Here is a 9,990-nt window from a genome sequence, read left to right on the forward strand (position 1 = left end):
TTCGAAAATCCGGAATATTGTAAATCGATAAAATGCGATCCAACTCATGTTCACAAGTAATAAATCTGTCCGATATCAATAATTATGCTATATATGAAATATGTCTTGATGATTTGCTTTATGCCTTTCACCCTCACATTTAAGAAAATTTAAAATCTGCAGAAATTGTCAAAATTATTTCATTTTCAAATCTCTTCAGTCAGATTGAGTTATAAGCAGAATCCAGCAGCCCAGTAGTCCCAACTATTTTGTTGACATGAAATATCATTGAGATGTTCATTTTTTTCGTAAATTCACTGCTTACAAATATATAGAATTACTCAATATACTATGTTTTTTTTACCTCCAGGCCTTAGGTTGCCTCAGTCGTTTTTCGGCAGAACTTTTCGGAATTTTCGGTTTCAGTGTTCTTCAATTTCGTAATTGATTTGGCTTTCCAACTGTTTTGATTCGAGTGCCATTGGTGAGTCTTATGTAGGAGAAACGCGTATCAAGTTATAAGCCTAGTATCTTTGGTGAGTTTTTTACAACCACTTAGTCGATGCCACTGCTGGTTAACATGTTGTCACCGATACTATCACCAGCCTCGTAGTCAGTACTTTTGTTTTGACATGAAAGATCATTGATATGTTCATTATCTGTAAATTTAGTGTTCCTATAAAATGTTGAATTGAATTATTCTAATTGTTTAGTTTTTTCTACACCCCGATCACAGATTGTCTTAGCCGTAATAAATGCTCTTCAACTTCGTATTTGATTTGGCCTTCCCACTGTTTTATTCGAGCGCTACTAATTAATCGTGTGCAAACGAAACAGCTGCCTGACGTACCAAATTATAAGCCTGGTATTATTGATGAATTTTACCCCCCCCCCCCCCCCAAATTGTTTTGGCCAAAGTGTACTGATGTAAATAACATATCTTTTTGTGTTAGATAGACAGTTGTTCATTGTTCATGTTTAATCTAACCAATTCATCATGATGTGTAAAATGTCAATTTAATTTCGTTAAATATATCAACTCAGACATGTTTATTATATAGCAACGACATCACAAATGCCATTTCTGCATTAAAAGTAACATACTAGTAATTATATTCGAAAATTGGAGAAGTTTTTGTTTTTTTGCAATTGCAGGGCTAAATATGACTCGTGTTAATTAAACCTCACCTTAAACTCTTTTTAAGGGAGGAGGAAGATATCAAAGACATTATCAAATTCATAAGTCGAAAACAAACTGACAATGTATAAGTATAGGGCAAAAACACACCAATAAAAATAACTTATTTGTTTGTATGGGAAGGCTGATTACAAGACAATATATGATCGTTGTTCACTGATTTCACATACATCCAATACTTATTCACTAAAATTTAATTAAAAAAAACCACATTTTATTTTTTTTTCAATTTTTCAGTAATTATAAAAATCATTTTCGAAATCATGAAGAAAGAGCACTTCTTTTTTTTATGCAGCTACTCGCTCTATAGCCTGTCGTTTCTAAATGTGTTATTGGCTCAGTAGTGTATTACCTTTGATTTTATTTCAAAAATGAACTACACTTAATTTGATAGGAATCTTATAGTTTCACTGTTAAGGTTTCTGCTTCAGTTGATATATGATTGGTCGATCTTAGTGTAGACCCTTGATATCTGTATCTTCTATTTTTTGACTTCTTGGTTTTTAAAGTTACTGATGAAGATAATGAAAATAAGACTATGAACTTAATACAATGGCTATAAGTTAATCACACACGCAAACAAAAAGTAAGCGAACAAATAAACAAAAAAGATAAACAAATAGAAAAAAAAAAACAATAGAAAACCACTCTTATTGAACAGAGGGTTTACAGGTATTAAACTATATTTGAATTGACTTGTGTTAACTGCACAACCGTATTTTTGGTTTAACACTTTGTATTGATACAGAATGCTTTAAGATTTTTTATTAGTCTAAAGTCTAATATTACCGAACGACCTGTACACTCTTTTTTTAATCTTTTTTTGAAGTTTTAGGACAGAAAACGTTTTTGTCTGGTTTTGATTTTAATCAAACTGTCGCCTATTGCAAAATATAATATCAGCTCACTGTCGACAAAAATGAAATTGACGTGATAAGTACTTCATAGGAATGAATTTCAAAGAAATACAGTATAAAGTTTAACGGGTTACATAAAAATATCAAAGCAAATAAAACTAGCTGTTGTTCTCAATATCGAATAAATACCGTTACCTGCTCTGTGCTGTTGCCGACGTACTTACGAGACGTGTCGTGTCTAAGGTTACTACATACGGAAACGCTACCGGTGAAGTAGAGTACGGGAAGAAAATAATTCAGATAGCAATACATCTTTGAAGATAAAGGAGTTTCTTTAAAAGAAAGTCCATATACACGTGTTTTATAGTAAAACAAGTATATGAAACATTTTCAGTTTTTTTTTTAATTTGAAGTACAATTGTATCATACGATTTCAAGAAGAGGAAGATGATATCAAGAAGATATTGAAACCCATAAGTCGTAAAACAAACAAACAAACAGCAATGTGACCAGAAAAAAAAACGACGATAGCACAAACAGTTCACACAAGGCTGCACAGAAAAAAAATGCTATACAAACCCCCAAAAATCCGATCATTTGGTCCAGAAGAATAAACAATTCGTATTTCATATAGGCATTCATCGAGTTACCTATTGCTAGTAAAAAAAAGGATGATACTTCTCATTTGATGATGTTACAATCGGGGAAAAGGGGACGGGATTGACAAAGATGATAGTAAGTGGAACATATCAGTAGCCATCTGTAACTAATATATGGTCAACCAAATCATGCTTGCATCCGCAAAATGTTCTATTTGGAACATGGTGTAATAACTTCCTGGTAAGCAGCAACTGTTTTTTTTAATGAAAACACGATAGGAACAAAGTTCTTGAATATCGTATTTGAGATTTTTCCTTTTATTGTCAAATTTTATTTTCAAGTTTTAAACTGTATATATTGTATCCTGTATATCAGTTCAATGGGATAGATGCGACAAACAACGTTACCAAGCCTTGAAGTATTCAGAGAAAAGACATCATCCATACAGCGGAATGTCAACTTAAAGGGTAATGACAGCTTCTTTCAATATTTCTGTCGAAACTGCAGTATGAAGATTGCCTTGTCGAATATAGGAATAAGTCGCAACGAAGAAAAGCACAAGTAAATGCGATTTTCTTTTAAATACAATACACGTTTTCCAAACGAAACAAACATGCCGCGAGTTGATTAAAAAAATTAAGCAGCTTGATAATGTCAGTTTCAGACAACCTTTTTGTTTTACAAATTCCCTAGAAAAGATATTTGCTTCTTCATTGACTATTCTTTTTTATGAAACAAATTTGGATTTGTTTTCATCTGTCTAAGATTAAAATGACGAATACGTGTGTTAAGGATGTTCGCTACTCTTGTTTTTGACATTTTAGCAGATATTTGGAATTCTCTTGTTTTATCAATGTAGTGTCAAATAAAATTTTGTCCCCTACTTTTCTTTTTATAATTTTCATAACATATAGTTTAAAAAGCCATTTTTAAAATCTTATGAATTCCTTGTTATTTTTTTCATAGTTTTTGAAAGAAAAAAGGTTCCAATGTTAAAGGTATGAAAAATCTATAGAGAAACAATTCCCGCCAAATTTTCAATTGATTATATCGCAAAAACAAGGTCAACGTTTTCTGCTATTTAAGTTTCGTTATCTATATACTATCAATTTATAACAAACTTTTAAAAAGCTTTTTATTTAGAAACAAAAGGAGCAAAACATCCTTAGAAAAGTTTAAAACTACTACCTGTAGAAAACCGGTAAGTTGAATGGAAATACTGTTCTTCCTCTTTGGTTGAAATTCCAAAAGAATATAAAAAGCATTTTAGCAAAAATATCGAACTCCAAGGTAAATTAAAAAAGGGGAAGTCCACAAACCTGACAAAATCAAACGTTAGACTTTATCAACCAAATCAACTGTCATATAACACATTTCTGATTCTGCAGGATTTAACTTTTAGGGTGAGTCGTTCGAGTATACATAAGGTTTTAAAATCGTCAGTACCTAATTCCTTGATCAAGTAGTTAATATAACGTGATTTACAAGCAAAATGATATTGTTTTGGGTTTTGTCTGTTGGGACAATAACACATTTTTCAGGGATGTATATTTTAAATACTTATCAATATTTGTGTCTTTGAAGACAGATGTGGAATGAGTGTCCATAGATCCATTTTTTTAAAATTCTGATTTGTATCTTTTAGAATGGGTTAAGACTGTGGTAACCAATACTGAATTAAAAATAACGTCTTCCTTTATATATATATATATATATATATATATATATATATATATATATATATATATATATATATATATATATATATATATATATATATATATATATTGCTCATTGTCTTGCATTAATAAATGTGCGAAGTCCACAGATTCATACTTAAAAGATGTTAAATTGCTATTCAACGTAAGGAATTTGAAGGGCAAATGATAAAATTTCGTAAAAATACATTTTCACAGTTTTCATTGTTATAAATGCCAATTTAACTTTATCCAGTCACCCCCAGTTTTTGGTTGTCTTCGTTTTGCTTAGTCGTTATTTTTCTATTTAGTGTTGTGTGAATTTGTTTGTCTTATCGTCGTCTTTCGTTTTTTATCATCACGCTGTCATTTTCTCTCGACCTGTAAGCTTTGAATGTCCCCTTTGTACCCCCGCTTCTTCTGTGCCCTTATGTCTGAATTTCTTATTGGTTTGTTGAATTGTTTACACAAATATTGTTTTGGTCATTAATAGGATGATACTTTATTTTGTCAAAAAAAAAACCAACTTTATTTATTTGTCTTTTTATTTGATGACAATTATAAAACATTTTGTCAAATACTAATGCATTATTACATAACTATAACAACCGATAGCAAAGTTTTGGAAATGAAACCAATTCTTCTTAGATATTGATCCTTTTACATAAATTACACGGCAATAATAAACTAGTTTAAGTCTAAAGTAAGGTCTAAAAGGTCTCTTATTTATTGGTCTTAACTGAGTACAAAAGCCTTTTGAAACACAAAAGAACCATATAAATATCACAAAAGCATGAAAAAAGATAAAAAACGCACAACAAAAAAGAATGTTAACCTTACCCAGAAGGAATTGGAACAAAAGTCTTTCAAAAAAAACGACGATTAAACATTTATCAAAATGTACTTCACTCTCTAATAAATCAGCTGACAAAGCACTCACGGCTGGAGGAGTGATACGTTTAACAGTTTACCAGCAGCGATACCAACCTATACAGGATCTTGCAGTGTTAGCAAATAAAAATCACATAAAACCCTAATCTAATTGTATATACGAAGTTTACCCTTTTAATGTGCATCACATGAGAAGTTTTTTAGCCGTTAAAAGCGTTGTAAGTGTAATTCAGCATTGGAATTAAGTTGGGATCTTTCCAAGATAATAGTTATTGTCAATTTCATCACATCAAGTCTTTTAAGCTATATTAACATGAAATTGTGTCAGACATAGCACATTCTAACATTTAATTAAAAGTGTTAACTGGATTTTGAAGATAGTTAATTGAATTATCCAAATATTGATATTTCAATCGTGTTTTCAGTTTATAATTCAAAATTACCAAGGAAAGAATCGAAACTGTTAAGTCAAAGAGAGACTGACAAAAGCATGGCAAAAAAAAACCAACGAAAAGACAAACAACAGTCTACAAAACACCAAATATACAAAAAAAAATTAGGACTGAGCAACACAAACCCCACAAAAACCCAGGGGTTATATCAGGTGCTCAGGAAGGGTAAGCATATTTCAGAAGTTCCAAATTATTATGAAAACAACAGGTTAAGCATTAAAGCGCCTTTCTATATGTCGGTTTGAAAAAAAGTAAGCACTATTTTACTAAGAATCGACTTGCGTCGTATCTTCGGCTCATTGACAAATACGCTACCTGCTGTGTAAAAAATAACCGAAAGAGCTCGTAATTTTATAATGGTTACACCAATTGTATATATGATAAATGTCTTAATAGGAGCAGCATTTGTAATTATTCATTAAAGTGTCTGGCACCAACGTTTTTATTAGCTTATATATCTGCCATTAATTCCATAACACTATCAGAATCAATCAAACTTCCATTTATTATGCCATTTCTCACATAGGATTGGGTATTGACGTTTTTTTCTCTATATATTAAGCATATATTTATCCGATACACAAGTTAAATTGGAAACTAACCACATAAACGAACAACATATATTTTGGTGACATAATTGGACACATTCAATCATCATAACAAAAAGGGAAATGAATTTTATTTATGAATGCACGTTCATCAAATCATAATACAGAATACCCATATTTTTTTTCTTCAAATCGTGGGAATACACATTATAAAAAAAGTTTGTCATTTTCCCTTGAAAATTATCAGATAGACATTTTATAGATATTTATAAGGCACCAACAAATGGTATTATTTAGCCATAATAACAAGTGTGGACACAGATCAGTGTGGATAGTATGATTGGATGTTTGACAGTGTTTTATATGACAAAAGGAGTTCTATGTTTTATGTTTTCTATGTATTAACTGTGTTGCACAATGACAACCAACATGAGCATTAGGGGTGTTGTTTATGTAATATTTAGTTTTTTATGTTCAACACGGGCATGGAAGAGATACTAATTGCATTAATTACCAAATGATTATGATAGAATATATATGTTCCACATCTTTGATTTTGGATACATTTTGTAGCTAGGAGAGGAACACATAATAGGTTCATTTTTTTCTTAATCTGATTTTTTTATATGGGAGATGGTATCTGAGAACATGTATTTGCTTACTATTTGTATGGTTCTATTTATATTACTTTGTGGGGGATTGTCAGTATCATAAGTAAAAGAATTCGGTTAAATGTGGAAATTGTTTCTCAGTTTAGAAGACATTTAATGTTTTTTAGTAATGACAAAGCCTGACATGATGATTGGGGCTAGATGAGCTAGAACGTGAATTTCTGTGTTATTTTTTATTAATTCTTTGAAAATATCTCCTCCAAAGCTGGTCAAAGCAAAAACAAGTTTTGACCAGTATGAAAATGATATCAACAAAAGAACCTTTGTGAGTATGCTTCAAAGACTCATAACTAACTACAGAAGTCATATGATAAAATGTCAAGTGGATATTATGAACATCTACTTAATATGTCTAAATATCTAAAAAGTTTTAGTATTCAATATGAAAAAGCTATTGCAAAAGTATTCTCTTATCAGTTTTTTTTGTTATATGGATACAAATATAAGTGATACCAATACAGTAAGGCAGTTTTGTTATGGTATGAAAGTGTAGTAATTAACATTTACTGTTAATTCACACAAATTAAGAAATAAACAAATGAATGATAAATGTTGAACATGTACAATGAAATATATTTTAGAAATGAATTAGGCCAGATAGGCCTTATAAATTTTGGTCTTTTTCTTAACATACTGAATGACCATTTACACTCAGGACCGAGTCGCCAGTAGGCAGTACAGATGTAAATAAATGTGGATAGTGTCCACATGTGGACACAGATGATGCCCCCGCTTGCATATCATATAGTTATAAAGGGACATAACTGAAGAACGGTAAAAGTGACTCTACCCAAATTTGAACTTGATCTGAGTTTTGTGGTAATAAGCATTGTGTGTAAGTCTCATAACATTTGGTTGAGGCTAACTTAAGTAGAGAACAGAAACTAAAAATTCAGCAATTTTTCTATTTTTAGCCATAATAACCAGACCAGGATATAGTAACCATATTTATATGCAAGACTATTTTATTTTAGTTTAATATTTCTATTTATGACAAAACTTATTCCAATTCGCATGCTTCACTGGACTTTGTGACATTCACACTTTATTTGTTTAAATGCTTAAATAAAGGCAACAGTAGTATACCGCTGTTCAATAGTCATAAATCGATTAATCGAAAACAAATCCGGGTCACAAACCAAAACCGAGGGAAACACATCAACTATTTATAAGAGGAAAACAACGGAACAACAGAAACACTGAACTGCCACAAAAATAAACGCCAACATACATAGAAACGAATGTATCAACGCCACAAAAAGTGACGTATTTTTTGTGACGTTTAAATTATCACAGGTAAATTTTTAAAAACAGAATAGATTTGTTTTATTGTAGACACGTACAAGAATATAAGATTGAGTTTGTAATGGTGTTGTTTTATGTATTTTCTAACCATGACAAGAATATTAAAATGGAATTGTGTTTGTAATGGTGTTATTATTTGTATTTTCTAACCATGTCGGTTTTTCTTCTAAATCAAATAATTAAAGTCTTTCTTGTGTAATTATTCATTGCGTACACGTTTCTTTTTTTTTTAATTTTACCAAATGTCAATGTCTAATTTAGATTAAATCGGGCTTTTAACATGTGCATTACAACGGATAATGTAAAAAATAGAAATCGTTAAAGAAATAAAAATAATAATATAAAAAGATAAGAAAAAAAACTTGGCGATTATAAAGAGCATCCTTTAATGTCCTAATACCACTACAGAGGCAAACAACTTGCGTAATCATAAAGTTTTCGTTTCTAGTATCGCGATTAAACGTGCATTTTTCGTATGTGTTATAATGTAAGCACAACATAGCATTTTGTTTGCATAGTATATTTTTTCAGTAATGGTACTGGACAGGATTCCGCAGAAAACAGAACAATCTGTATATTATAACATCCCAATTGTGCTCGAATGAATTATTACGTGCAAGACACAAAAACTGTTAGAAAAAAAGTTCTCCAATCTAAGATTATGATTGCTATACAGTGATTAAATGCCTACTTTAAAGCACAAATAAAGACGGAAACAAAGGAAAATCAACTTTTTAAATGAAACCACAAGGACACTTTTGATGAATGAGGTTCAGTATCAGAAAAAAGGAGACGGCAGATACCAAAGGGATAATCAAATTTCACAAGTCGAAGAGAAACCAACAACACCATGACACAAAGCGAAAATAAGACTAAAAAGACAAACAACATTCTACAATACATGACTTATAAAAATAAAGGCTCAGCAACGCGAACAACATCAAAAACCGCCGGTGATCTCAGGTGGTCCGGAAGAGAAAGCAGATCCTGATCCATATGTGGCGTACGTTTTATTATAAGTAGTCCATTTAATGAAAGAGGACATTTTAAACTATATTTCAGTGGGTTCAAATCCTGCTGATAGGTAGAAAGGGGAAACGATACCACAGGGGGTAGTAAAAAACGACAAGAAAGTCAGAAAATTCCATGACAAAAAAAAAAGGAGGCGAAAGACAAATAACAGAGTATATAAAACCCTTCATAGACAACTTAAGGTTGAGCAACATGAACACTACCCAAAACCCGGAGACAATTGTCTGGAAGGGCAACCAGTCCCTGGTCAACTAGGGAAAACCGTCTTAGTGTTCATTGTAAGCTAAAATACGGCGATAAGTTGCATTCAGGAATTTCACAATCAAGAAAAGGGAACGGAATTGTGGCTTCAACAAGTCTAAGATATACATTGTCATATGTGACACAGATATTCCATAACAATCATCAAAATCGTGATGGGCTCCATAAACTTCACTGTACTTTTGGCTTAATAGTTTTCTTGTAAACAGAAATAAATATGGAAGTGTTTCGTTATTTGACATTCTATTCATACAAATTTCACTTTGAACAAACATATCCAACTGAGATTCATTGACAAGAAGAATGTTGATCAGATACAAAAGACTGTATCACATAAAAAATATTACAGGATTAACCAAGATTATTAGGCAGTACAACAGACCACTCCAACCGCCAATAACCGATTCCTTCGAGAAAATAGACGTATAAACAAACATCAAATGCAAGAAATCTAACCAAACAAACTATTGAAAACACTTGATAAAAAGTGATGCATCTG

This window comes from Mytilus californianus, unplaced genomic scaffold (assembly GCF_021869535.1).
Source record: "Mytilus californianus isolate M0D057914Y unplaced genomic scaffold, xbMytCali1.0.p SCAF_4, whole genome shotgun sequence".
NCBI classification, from domain to species: domain Eukaryota; kingdom Metazoa; phylum Mollusca; class Bivalvia; order Mytilida; family Mytilidae; genus Mytilus; species Mytilus californianus.